General features: G+C 36.8%; 1 long non-coding RNA gene across 1 annotated transcript in view; it reads left to right on the top strand.

Annotated features, from left to right (window-relative positions):
* Window positions 1-6,751, top strand: part of LOC140526518 (uncharacterized) — a 34,950-nt gene extending 28,199 nt beyond the window's left edge. The window contains exon 4 of the long non-coding RNA XR_011974407.1: window positions 6,588-6,751. This is a non-coding gene — a long non-coding RNA (uncharacterized lncRNA). The remainder of the gene's footprint in view (window positions 1-6,587) is intronic.
* The last annotated feature ends 7,768 nt before the right edge of the window (window positions 6,752-14,519 follow it).

The following is a 14,519-nucleotide window of genomic DNA, read 5'->3' as shown; positions in this document are numbered from 1 at the left end:
TTATGTGCCAGGTCTATGCTAGGTCCTAGAGAAACAAAAGTAGCAACCGATCTCTGCCCTGGAGAGTCTGAATTCTATTAGAGTGATACAGTGTGACAGATAAGTAATTACAAGAAAATGTTGTTGCTGTTTGTCCTTTTATCTAGAAGAGGACTGGAAGGTGATGCCGTAACTTGCAAGTGAATTGGATTACAGTGAGGCAGGGCTGTGCAAAGTTACCAGTCTCACTTTCTCTGGAGCCATCTGGGTCTGGCGGCAAGATAAGGATCAGTACAACTGAAGATGACCCCAGATGCAGAGAGCATGCGTTGTTACACAATAATACGAGTGCAGTGTTCTACACATAGTAGATAATAAGTTAATTGGATCTGGACAAGGAAGTGATAAGCAGACTTATCTTAACTAACCTGGTTCAATGACAGACATAGGAGTATTAAGCCAGGATACCCACCAAATCTTAAGCACCAGTTTGCCATCACACACATGTGAAGACAGATAAAGCACTAGCAGTTAGGGGGTTCAGTATAGGTTTTCTCCATTAAGCCATGATGAAACCTTGGGATTCTAAGATGGAGAAGGGAAGAGTATGATATACATTTTGAGCATAAAGACCAGCCTATGTAAAAAGCTCTGAACAGAGAAATTAAACACTAAGTCTGGGAAATCATAAGTGTTTGGGACAAGGCATTTAATCCAAAGCTTCTCTTCTTTTCATCGGCGTCATACTAACATTCATCTGATGTTGGTTTTTACATTGGGAGTGAATGTCAGATTGGGCTTAGAATCATGGCTACACAGCAAACTCATGCCTAAGGGGAAACTTTTGAATATTTCACTTGTGAAAACAAAAACAAGAAGTGAGTTACCCCAGTGCCAGAAACTTTGTAGCCCTTTGCAAAAATCAGCCAGAGTATTCTCTTTAAAAATTTGTTTTATTTTTAATTTATGAAAAAACCAAGAATTTCATAACAGAATTTTTAAAAAATATGCACATGAAACTGCAAATATATAATGCACAAATTGCTATTCCTTTCAAATATATAAGAAAGTTATTCTTGAAACATGTAACTGTGCAACCCAAGTATCAAAGTGAAGATCAACACTTTAAAATAAAAACAGTAATTGTCCCAGAGGGTAGCTAGGTGACACAGTGGATAGAGTGTCAGATCTGGAGTCAGAAAGACTCTCTTTCTGAAATCAGCTCCAGCCTCACACACTTACTATCTGTGTGACCCTGGGCAAGTCACTTAACCCTGTTTGCCTCAGTTTTCTCATTTGTAAAACAAGCTGGAAAAAGAAATGGCAAACCACTCCAGTGTCTTTGCCAAGAAAACCCCAGATGGGGTCACAAAGAGTTGGTCATAACTGAAAATGACTCACACAACAACAATTATTCCAGAACCCCTGGTTAATCATTCTGTAGTACTATTCAAGCACTGACAAGATGTTTCAGCAACTACTGTAATTGTCTAAAACTGCATGTAGGGACAGAGAACATGAATATTCAGATCACACACACTTCAGTAGTATGCCAAAAAAATAATCAAAATGACAAAAAATCTAGCTTACTATAAAGAAAGAAGCAAGCAAGCATTTGTTAATCAGTCACTATGCGCCAGTGGGCTAAGCGCTTTATGGGCGTTGTCTCATTGTATCTTCACATCATCATGATAAAGTGAGTTTTACAGTTGAGAAAACAGAGAGACAGAGGTTAAATGATTTGCCTAGGATCATACAGTTAATAAATATCTAAGGCTGGATTTGAATTCAGATTTTCCTAACTCTAGGCTGCAGCATCCTGTCCATTACATCAACTAGTTGCCTCCTACAAAATCTATTGATATAATTATATCAGTAGATCTAAAAAGAAAAAAAAACAAGCATAATTCATAGCATATATGCAAATAAACAATAAACAAAACAGTGTATAGCTGACAGATGTTCCTATACCTCAAGGATAACACAACCACAAAAGTAAATAAACATATTAACAAAATAAAAAAAACATGCCTCGGCTGTGCAGTAATTAACATGCAATTATATTCGAAGTAACTTTACATGGGAAATCTTTAATATCATCACCTGGATATATGTGTAATGACTTCTGGTTTACCTATAATGTCGTAAGTTAGTCTAGTCACAGGTCAAATGAATCTGACTCTTTTGTGGCCTGCTGAATTCTCCATCACTACATCTGTATTGATTTACTCTATGGGTCACCATCAATACCACCACTATTATCCTCAATCATCACTGCCATTGCCATCATCATCGTCATCATCTCTATAGGTCTGTCTCCCTGAACGTGAATTTGGTGAGGAGTCAGGACATTATCTGTCTTTCTGTGCTCTGGGAGTTGCCTCTGTATAATAGGAGTCTCTAAAACTTAAGTTATTGAAAAAAGAGTTGCCTCTGATCTCAGTCCTCTCATTCTGTCTGAATGGTTTTCTTCACTTGTCTTCTTCACTTGATATGTCACTTTCATAGACTATATCTGGTTTAGGTAATCTTTGTATACCTAGAATGATCTCTTTGGCCTAGAGTTCACTAAGTTCACTAAGTCCATCACTTCTTTTTACTTGCCTAACAGAAACCCTAACTCATATTCCTGTGGGTAATAAATGGTTATGATGATTTGTCTTTAGAGATCCTCCTCCACTGTCAGTAAATGTGGGCTAGCTTTCCATCACTCTGCTAACCTGTGTGTCCCTTGAACATCAAGGTTTTTGTACAGAAACTATAGTCTTCTCTACTGCCCTGTTGTAAGTCTTGACAATGCACTCAGGCATCATGCTGTCATTTGCTTCCATCAGAGTTCTTTTAGACAGAAGTCATGAGAATGAATAAGCTCTTTCTCTCAGTGGAAAGATTTACTGGTAGCATTTGTGTCATTTCCATCTTCTGAAATTCCCAAGAACAAGTCAATAAGTAGGTTTGACTCTTACCCAAATAAAATCAAAATGGTGTAAAGCCTGTGACTTTTTTTCAGGTGGAGTTTTACACATGAGTTAGCAATGCCATCTGTTCACTCCACCGAGATGTTTGTTCTGGTTCAGAGTTGCTAACATATTTAACAACATGTAATTGAAATACTTAGTTTGTGGATATTTTTTTGAGTGGATGATTAAGTGTAATTCCAGTCCTCTCAATACATTCTCAGATAAACATGTCTTTGAATAAGTAGCTTGCTCTCAAAGTCCATGCATTGGTCAGAATGGATCCTAACAGATAATCCAAACACTAAGAAATATTTCTTTCATAATAATTTAGTATTTTCAGTAAGAAACCTCTTAGACATACGTAGTATAGGTCATAGGCATAGCACCTGACCCCCTTATTCTGTTCTCTCTGAGCTGGAGTTAATATACTTATCCAACCTGAAATTAGACTGCCAGGTTCCCAGCCGGGTAACCATGTTGCTACAATTCATTCTCAAGATCTTAGGAGTAAACCCAGTGGGCCATAGAGTGGGAAATATACTTCTACCAATCATCGCTATAGCTTCTAAGCCTCCAGTGGTGTATTTCTCATTTAACAAATCAATTAATATGATACCATTAATTCTTAATAAGAGTCACTTAAATAGAATACAAACTAAGAATCATTAAAACATTAGATTCCACACATTGACCTGAGACATATTCCCCCACCACTGCATACAGTTTCTCATGTAGGAGGGTGGACATGAACATATAGAACCACAACATGGAGGTAGAGAACCTGTACCATAACTCTGGATTGTGGGCCTTAATGTACTTGAACTCCCTGTAGTATAGGAGTAATAGGCACCAAAAGTAATTGGGGAACAGAGCTTCGTGTCTTTGAGTTTTTTTAGCCTCCTGGTTGTGGCTACTTCTTTGTTAGCTACTACACTTGAACCACCCCACTTCAGTATTACCAAGGCAGGGTTGAACTCTTTCAGTTAGAATGGAAATATTGCCTTGAAACTGCAAAACTTTTCTAGGTCTGTTCAATTGTCTGGGTTCTGAGAGGTTTCCACCATTCAGGAAATTGTTGGTAGTGCAGGGAGTGGAAGGGAGATCTTTCTCCTCCAGTCAACTCTTCCAAATAGCAAACCTTTCCCTCAATCTCATTTTCTAAGTGTAAAACATTTTATCCACTGAGCTCTTGCAAGAAGCATGTAGCTGTGTAGGCTCAGGTCTTCTTGGGACCCAGCAATGAGAAATCTCAGACCCTCTTGAAAGTTTGCTCTTGACCCATAGAAGTATGATGTCAACCAAACCTACTCTTTAGAGCAGGGTCTTGTGTGAAATAGCTAATCTCTATCTTATGATGAGAAATCAAAAATCCACATTTCTGTTAGCCAAGCCACAAATGAGCAATAATTTTCATTATGATTAATGTAATAAATTAATTATAATTATAAAATGCAATTAATAAAATATATTAATAGCTAATTCAAATGAATAATTTTCATCGTCACCAAGTACTTTTAATTTTCAGTGTCTTCTGGCTTTCAGTCTTAAGTTCCCCATGTCAGTCATATGTAAATTAGATGCTGGGAAAGAGGATACCTCAGCCCTCTTAAATGTCTTCTCCATGGGGCTGCTTTTTTAGTGTTTCTCATAAAAGTCTTTGTTTCTATCACTTTCAATCAATAAAAGTATACTATTACCATCTTTTGAATCACTTATGTTCTTACTATCTCCTTCTACAAATATGAGTCAATACAGTTAAGTTGCAAATGTTTGCTAGTGTTTATATTCTCCTAATATGTAGAATGAATTGCCAATGCATTTATTTCTTTTTCTTTCTTGCACATATTACATATACATTTCACACTTCTTAATAACATTAAATGATATCTTGGACCAGTAAATCAGGAGACAGACTGGCTGACAGAGATGTATTGTATATGAATTTATTGTATATGAATTTATGCATATATATATATGCATATATATATGTACAAGGTCATCATGTAGTGCTTTAATAATCTTTAATATACTCTAGGTAGTTCCAACAGCTTTTTGGTATCATGTATAGGATCTGTCACAGTCTAGAACATTTTATGGCATAGATCTAATTTCTGCATTGTCTTAACTAACGTACAGGTGCCTTCAATCATCTGTAACTTGAACCTTTTAGCATTATTTCCTTGCTTCTTGGTTTGTATCATTTCTTTTAAGCATCAGTCAGTCATTTCCTCTTCCTGCCAGTCATATCCAACTAAGTCAGGCAGGTTATTTCAATGAAACAAAGTTCACACCCCTTACTGGTATGTCATCTCATGGAAATCCCAGGCTCTGTGCTACACTTCCCTTTGATTAAAGACAAATTCCCTGGTTGTCACATTTAGCTTTCACTCCTTTTAGACTCAGCATAGGTTTAGTGTTACGTTGTCTTCTGAACAGAACAACTATATTTAGTCTTTCCTGAACTGAAGTGTATGACAAATTCATAACAGACTATGGTTGCTACACAACTTTGGCATGCAGCATCTCATTTGGCATTGGTCAAGTTGGTATTCAATGGATGGTTATCAGTTTATACTTGGAATTTTGCTCCATAAGTATAGTATTTGAACTTGGCAGCCCTCTTCAAAGGCAAAAACTCCAGTTAGTGAATTGGAGTATTATTAGTGTAACTATCTAGAGTACTTTTGAAAGGTTGAGTGATTTGCCCAGAATTACACAGTCAGCAATATGGGCAGCAAGATAGTGCAGTAGATAGTGTTAGACTTAGAGTCAAGAAGACTTGAGTCCAAATCTGGCCTGAAGTACTTACTTGCTATGTAATCCTGGGTAAGTCACTTAACCCCTGTTTTCCTCAGTTTCCTCATCTATGAAATGATTAAATAATAGTACCTATTTCCCAGGGCTGTTGTGAAGATTGAATAAGATAATAGTTTAAAGCAATTAGTATAGTGCCTGACATATAATAAGTACAATATAAATGCTAGTTGTGTAGTAATAGTAGTAGTAGTAGTAATGGTAGCAATAGTGGTGGTGGTGGTAGTGGTGGTGGTGGTGGTGGTGGTGGTGGTGGTGGTGGTGGTAGTAGTAGTAGTAGCAGTAGTAGTAGTAGTAGCAGTAGTAATAGTGGTAATAGTAGCAGTAGTAGTCAGAAGTATAACTTAAGATCAGACCTTTCTGGTTTCAAAGCTGGCTTTTTATGCATTTTGCCATGCTGCCTCTCCTGAGCAGTAGAATCAGTACACATAGTCATGAAGCAGCTATAGTAGAATTGATAGAATGTGGGACCTGAAGTCAAAAAGATGAGTTCAAATCTGGCCTCAGACCCTGTGCAGCTATGAGATCCTCAGTGAGTCACTTCATTAATCCTTGTCTGCCTCCGTTTTCTCATCTATAAAGGGTGATTGCAATAGGCCTGTTTTGAGATGTTTATAAAGCACTTTGCAAAAGCATACAGTGTTATATAAATGCTAGCTCTTCATAGTAGGAGTAGTATATGCATCCTGTGGAGTCTCACCAATGCCATATTGAGTCTAGATTTTACAACATGCTTACTGTATAGTTCTAGTCTGTGTGGACTTTAAACCCTGCATAGAGGTAATATATATTCCTTTAGGATTCAATCAAAATACTCCTCTTTTCTTATTCTAGTGCCTGCCAATGCTGTAGTGCATCTGACACTTGACTAATCCAAGCTTCCTGTGCGATTCTCCTGAGAGATATGATTCCTCAACTTGAAAAGATCTCTAGTTTCAGTTAGGAGAAGGTCTTCCCGTAGCCCCACCTACTGATGAAGTGTTATTTCCAAAATTAAATGTGATTTTTCAATGTATTTGGGGGAATGCTTTTTTTGCTCAGAAGAGTTACTGATTTCTTAACAGCTGCTCCTCCTCAGAGAGTGGCATGGATATTAGTTTCCCAGTATTCTCTCCTACTCTCAAAGTAAGAATATTTGAAGGATCCAATGGGCCAGTGTTCAGAGGACTTCCCAAGTGGCCTCACCTGGAATGTTACTCTGTATTTCTCCAAGTCTTTCCATATTTCTTTATAATATTCTTATAATATATTTTGCCTTAATTCTGCATCTAGTCCTAGTTTTAGAAGATCTCTATAACTTTTAGTACCTTCAACATACGATATATTTCAATCACTCCAGCACCTATCTTTTAAAGCAGTAGTTCTCAAACTTTTTGGTCTCAAGACACCTTTACCCTTTTAAAAATTATTGGAGACCTCTCAAAAAGCTTTTGTTTATTTGGATTATATCTATCAATATTTACCAAATTAGAAAGTAAAATCGCATTAGTCTTTTAGTATGATTATGTATTTGTATGTTATTATGTATTTAGCATAAGATATTAGTATTTTACAATTATTATAGTCATTTTAACTGAAAGGATCTTGGGAACCCCCAAGGTTCCCTGCCCTACCCTTTGAGAACTACTATTTTAAGTAGATTGCTCAATTATGTATTAATTAAAGGCAGCAATCTTAATCAGTGAACATGCAAATCATACCACAATAGCATGTAAGCAAACAAGGTCACATGCAATCAAAGCAAGAAGTAGAATCCATGAACAAGGATGAAAAGAGATATCAGTGCAACCTGAAATAAACTTAAGATAATGAAAAACACCACCAGTCCCTTTTTCCATGTCCCAACATATAGCAAATAACAATTCCATCAAAATGAAATCAAGACCAACATTTGCTTATACTCAGCCACATAAACCTGATGCCTTGTCAACAGTGCAACAAACAATGGTATTAAGGAAACACCTTACCTAATGGTATTTTTATGTTATCTCTTTATAGTTTATAGGGAAAGAGATTGTCCCTAAGAGTCTAAGGACAACAGCTTCTAAACATTTCATCTTTTTTTCACCCTAAATATTGAAAATAAAAGCTGGACTTTCCTGAAATAAAAAACAAAAGTTAAGGTGAATAATCAGAAACTGATCAAATATATGTGCCTCCAAAAATGGAAAATGCATTTGGAAGGAATTGACAGCCTTCTTCAAGTGGAGAAAAGTAAAAACAAAAGACAGAAAATATCCAGAATAAGGAGGTGAAAACTCCAAAGGGAACAAAACAAAAAAAAAGTGAAATGTGATTTGAAATATCACAATGGAAAAAATCAATGAATAAGTGCAGTGATATTTAAAATTAAGCAACTGAAACATAAAAGTACAAGAAAAGTGAATGAAAAAAATTCTTCCAGGCAGCATTAACAAAAGTTCAAAACTCTAAACTGTCACTAAAATCATAAACACAAGAGATGAGTAAAATAATATTTCAGAAATAATAAAATACAATCCTCAATCAGAAAAGAAAACATAATAGATAAAAAAAGAAAAAAGAATCTTTAAAATTTAATTCCACAGAATAACATCTGCAGATATAAGATTTTAAAGGGAAGGGTACCCCATGTAGAATGACTGTGTATTGTGAATTACAGGATGTTCCATCTATAAATGGTATAAAGGGAAGCCCTAGTTCTATGGAGTGCAATCATACCTGTAATTAGGGATAGTCTTGCCCGGGCTTAGTTTGTGAATGACTCAAGAGCTAAGCTCAATTAGGTCTATAGATATGAATATAACTATACATCTCTACTTATTATCTTTCTTATTTCTGCAAATTTATGTCTGCTTGGGGGTGTGACATTAGTACACCTAACTTGCTTGGGAGAAGTCCACGTGGATCAGTGCCCACTCCTTCTTTCCTGCAACTCAGCCTATGCTGACATAGAGACTAACTCTCTAAAAAGATCAAAATCTCCTCTCTAATCTCCACCTATGCCAACCTTAATGACACCAGTCAGGGATTTTGTAGCTTCTAGATTTTTCTTAATACTATAGTTGGACACAGGATACACATGACAATGCAAGGTCAAGGGGAAGATCCAATCAGAATCTAAACAGTATAAATGAGCACTAATGCCTTGGCTGGAGTTGGCGTTAGGGGTGGGGAGAAGGTCAGAATGCTATCTCTTCTGTTTCTTCTACCTCTAATGTAACAAGATACAGGATGAGTAGAGAGAATCCCACTGGTTCTGAATGCCACCATATTGCCACGATGTCCCACCAGTTAGAAAGGGGAGGAGGGCAACAAGATCTTTGTCCAGAAATCAGAACAACTCAGTCCTGCTAGTAGCACTTCCTTCTGTGTGATACAAAATGGGGAATGGATTCTTCTCTTCAGTCTCCCTCTTTCCAGAAACTCCCAAAGCCAAGTTCAAAGAGGTGCCACCAAACTGTGAATTCTAAATTATTTGAATGTCCTGCCTCCTTAGATAACAATGCTATCCAAATAGAGAGCAATGAAACACATCTACGTCTATAAATATGCATCTATAACTTTAGTTACATCTATCTACATCTGTCTAAGTGTATATGTCATAACTATTTATGCTTATCTATATCTACATCTCTATACACACACCCATTCTATATGCTTCAGTCAATCAAAGAATTTATAATTATAGGATCATAGATTTAGAGCTCAAGTGCTTTGAGGCCATCAAGTCTACCTTCCACCCTCTTCATTCTACAAATGAGGAAACTGAATTACAGAGAGATTAAATAACTTCCCTAGGGGTCACAAAGATAGGAAGTATGGGAGGTGGAATTAGACCAGAGGTGTCAAAGTCAAGGGTCCTGAAAAACTCCAGAATACAACCTGGAGCTTAATCTGAAAGCAGATTAAAATATAACTAGGAAATGTTTTAGAAATGAAATAAAATACAATGCAATAGAGATAATGTTAATTTATGGTTTTCTAAGTTAATATACAACCCAGAGGGACTGATTTCTTTTTGAATTTGACACCACTGCACTATGTACCATGCTGCCTTAATCTCATTCATGTGGGTACTCCATTCTTATCTGATGAAATTTTTGTTCATTTTTTCTTGTAAATCTTCTACAAAGGATTTATTAGATGTAGTGCAGGCCTTCCTCAAGTTGTTTTGTTTTTTTTTTAATATTTCATGGATACCTGTCAGAGACACTATAATACTAACACTCACTTAGTTCAGGTTTGATGTTTGTGCAAAATGGGGCACTCATAAGCTACCACACAGTTAACAAAAGGAGGTTTACTTTGTATGCTGTTATAAAGGCAGAATATTTTGATATTTAACATGATGACCCATGAATACAGTCTTCAGAAATCCACCAGGTCCAAGAAACCCCTAGCTGACCTGGACTGGGATTTTTTTATACCTTTAGGTGGCATGAAAGCTGCCTTGGGGAAGCCAGGGCCAATTAGATGTCAGCGACAGCTTTGTATCTTTTTAGGAAAAGCCTTTTTAGAAAAAAGCCTTTTTAGGTTTTTTTTTTTTTTAGGTTCCCTATGAATTAGGGAAGGAAGAGGGGTCTGGACTCCTCATGTTGTGACCGGGGTGAAAGAAAATATATCAGGGAAATGTTATCCCTATCACAGTACTACTGAAGGACTCAGCTTACCCATCTACTATTCCTCCCTCTTGCTATATGATTGACCTAACCCCTTTTCCAATCCTACGTGTTATTAAAGATTTTTTATGATTCTCGTGCACAAGTCCCTGTGCATGATATATTGCAGCCTACTTACGCACATAATGCTTTTCTGCATTGCCCTTTGGGCAACCTAAAAATCTAATTCTCCTAAGATGGTGTGTTCCATGATTCACAGCCATACTGAATCACAAGGAGAAAATACAGGCTTTATTTTCAATAGAGGCAGGGGGGAGAGGAAGGGGGAGGAGGAGGGGCTCATGTGAAATGTATCTTATTAGGATCTGATATCCAAAATACATGGAGAACTTCCAACAATATACAAGACCAGGGGGTATTCTCCAAAGGATAAATAAATGGTCAAAAGATATGAAGAAAAATTTTCAAAAGAATTGCAAATGTGAACAACCATATGGAAGATTGCTCCAATGTATTAATGATAAAAGAAATGCAAAACAACTTTGAGATTTCACCTCACATCTGGAAAATTGACAAAGATTATAAAAGATGGAAATAATACACTGTTGGCAGAGTCACAAATTGGTCCAACAATCCTGGAAAGTAAAACTTGGAATTATGCTTTTTATAAAAGCAACTAAATTATCTAGCCTATTTAATTAAAGGATTTCATTGCTAGGCATATAACTTAAGATGGTAAAAAAAAAAAAAAACAAAGAAAATAAAACATGAAAATCTTCATATTTTGTGGTGACAAAAAATAGGATACAAATAGATGTCTATTGATTACAGAAAGACTTTAAAAATGTAGTTCATTAATATAAAGGACTATTACTGTGATATAAGAAACAATAAATATGAAGAATTCAGAGAACATGGGAAACTTACGTGAGCTGATACAGAGCGAAGAAGCATAATCAGAGGAACAAAATACACAACGGATACATAGCACCCACTCTGAAACTACTTTTTCAGTTCTCATTTGCACTGGCAGGTTGAGTCTCCAAGAGACAGCTGCCAACGTAAGTGAGGTAACTTTGAGGTAACTAAGAGAGTGAGGTAACATTTCTAGCACTGTTACTCATGAACTGCCATTAATATAACGTGTGATTCCTATTAATATCAATTAGGCAGGCTTCAATTACCTTTTAAAAACAGATATTTAGTAAAGTGGTATATGGTAAGAAAAGTTGGTACAAAACATCCCTCCAAAACCTGAGGAACATTCTCCAAAACACAAACAACAAAAACCAGAATCCAAAGGAAGAGTGGACAAAAGCTTAAAATGCAATGGTAGTAAAAGCATACATGTCATGTTGAAAATATGTGTAGCCAAAAGAGTAAATTCACAATTCCTGGTTACTGGGAATTGTTTCCTGACTCTGTAGCTATCGTTCTCATTCTCATTCTCATTCTCTCTCTCTCTCTTTCTCTCTCTCTCTCTCTCTCTCTCTCTCTCTCTCTCTCTCTCTCTCTCTCTCTCTCTCTCTCTCTCTCTCTCTCTCTCTCCCTCCCTCCCCTTCTCTCCTTCTCTGTCTTTTGCCTTACTCCACCCTCTCTCTTTTTGCTTCTCTCTCTTCCTCTTTCTTTCCATCCTCTCCATACATCATGTCATTGGGGAAATTGGACCATAGAGATACAAGATATCTAAATAGGGGCAAAGATACAAGTCAAGGGCAAATATAGGGAGACACAGAAATACGGACATTTGAGGGAGGTCTTTGGATATGATACACTGAACACAATTTCACATTTTTTTGAAGTATTGTTGTCTCATTGATTTTTTTCTGTTCTTCCTCTCTTTTTTCTTTAAAAATATTTGTTACATGGATTGATTTCTCTGAGGAGAAGGGATACTGGGAGAAAGTCTCATGATCTAAAAATAAAAAAGTTTTAAAATAGTTTTAAAAATCATTAGAAAATAGGAGTACCTATTGCTCCTCTTCATCAATGGATAATTATTATTATTATTATTTATACTTCATTCAGGATTTCTCCATGATGCTAGTGAACTCCTTGGGTGAAAATGTCTCCTCTTTTTATGCTTTACCTGATGTTGAAACCATGGAGGAGGTGAATGAGTTTGGGAAAAAAACATCTTCCCCCAGATAAAGTCACCTCTGAGATGATGGAAACAAAACTATGAGATTTTCACAATACTTGCCTTCGCAACTAGAAATATAGATTAAGAAAAGTTTTAGAAGAGGCCACCATCATCTTGTGGGAGGTAAAGTTCTGTTGACCACATTCCTAGGTGATAGGGGTTGTGACCTAGCATGAACAGGTTAAAGGTCAGAAACTAATGCAAAGGCCCAAGGAACTGTGTGAGAAAGGGCCTATCAAAGAGGAGAACATGGAGTCACATGGCCATGGGACTGCATCTCGGGAGATCCAAAGTTCAGAAAGCAGTACAAGAAGCCCCCATCTTCCTGCATGTATGGCAGCCTTCCTGTAATCTTTCTGTAAACTTAATGGGGGAGGCTACCTGTCCATTCAGGGGGAATGGACATAAAGATTAATAAAGGTCTTCCAGATTTTACAACAGCTATTATTCTTTATTTAAGGTGAGCATTTTTCTCACTGTTGGGGGCTTGTTAAACGGGCTCACTTCTAACAATATTAAGAGATTTCCTGGCAGTACCAGGAATTCTGGTAAGACTAACCTCAGAGAAATTCATTTCCCACAAGAACATCTGACCATGTCACCACCAACCCAACTCAATACCCTACCATGGCTCTCTGTCACTACAGGATCAAATTCAAAATCTCCTGTCTCATGTTCAAAGTCCTTCAAAACCTAGGCCACTCCTATCTTTCCAGTCTTCTTACACCTTATTCCCCATCACGTACCCTTTGATATATTAACACTAATCTCCTTGCTATTTGTCATGCAACACACTTTATTTCTTTTCTGGACAATTTCTCTGACTGGCCCCCATGCCTGGAATATTCTCCTTCCTCTTCTCCTCCTACTGGTTTCCCTGGCTTCCTTTAAGTCTACATTAAAATCTCATTTTCTACAGTAAGCCTTTCCCAACCTTTCTTAATTCTAATTAATAATTGTCTTCCCTCTGTTAATTATTCCTTATTTGTCCTATATATATATGTATATATGTATACATACGTATATATAGCTTATTTTGTATATATTTACAAACAAATCCCGCTTTTGTTGCTCTCCTCATTAGACTACGAGCTTCTCTGAGGGTAAGGATACCTTTTGCACTTTTGGAATCTCAGTGCTTAGCGCAGTGCTTGGCACATAGTAGTTACTTTATGCTGATTGATAAATTGATCTGTTGAACAAATCTGACCCTTAGCAACTTCTGTATTTCCAGGGCTTGCCCACTTCCCTCATTTCCATTCTGCCTCAGGCTGTGCACTCTACATGAACCTAAAAAAACTCTAAAGCCCCCATCTCTACCCTAAAAAGCTGAAGGAACTCCCAAAGCAAGCAGACTTTGTTAGTGCACTAATAAATTTCATTGCCTTTGACTCTAATACTTATTTCTTGATTCCCAGTCTTGCAGACTTCATGCTGGGTGAGATTCTACCTAGGATCTCACTGAACCCAGGTTGGGAAGTTCTCATAACAATTTTCAGAGGATTTCTGAAGAAAGCTACTCTTCAAAGTTGCGTCCTAGAATCACATTTTTGTTGTTCAGTCGTTTCCATCATGTCTGATTCCCTGTGACTTCATTTTGGGGTTTTTCTGGCCAAGATATCGGCATAGAATCATATAGTATCTTAATATATGCATGAGATATGCCATGTTAGAGAAAAAACTTTCAGGCTGCATTTTTCTCCATTAAATATATTTTGTGTGTGTGATCAAATAACAGTAGACTGACTAGGTGTGACCAGAGAGCAAAAACCTGTAGTAAACAGTCTTTTGTGAAAGTCTAATATGTTCATTTTCATATTTTCACCAAAGATATTCTCAATGCATATGCAAACCATTCTCATGAAAATTTTATGGAAAAGAGAAAATAATTCTATTGGTCATAAGTTGTGAATGTTGATTTTGTTACTTTTTGTGGGAAGGGGACGTGGGGGAAAGTATATTATCACAGGCCACCACAGCTCAGAACTCCTGAGTTCAAGAGATCTGCTAACCTCAGCCTTT

Source organism: Notamacropus eugenii, chromosome 2 (assembly GCF_028372415.1).
Source record: "Notamacropus eugenii isolate mMacEug1 chromosome 2, mMacEug1.pri_v2, whole genome shotgun sequence".
Lineage (NCBI taxonomy): Eukaryota > Metazoa > Chordata > Mammalia > Diprotodontia > Macropodidae > Notamacropus > Notamacropus eugenii.
The sequence above is the reverse complement of the archived record's forward strand: the minus strand, read 5'-3'. Positions and strand labels throughout refer to the sequence as shown.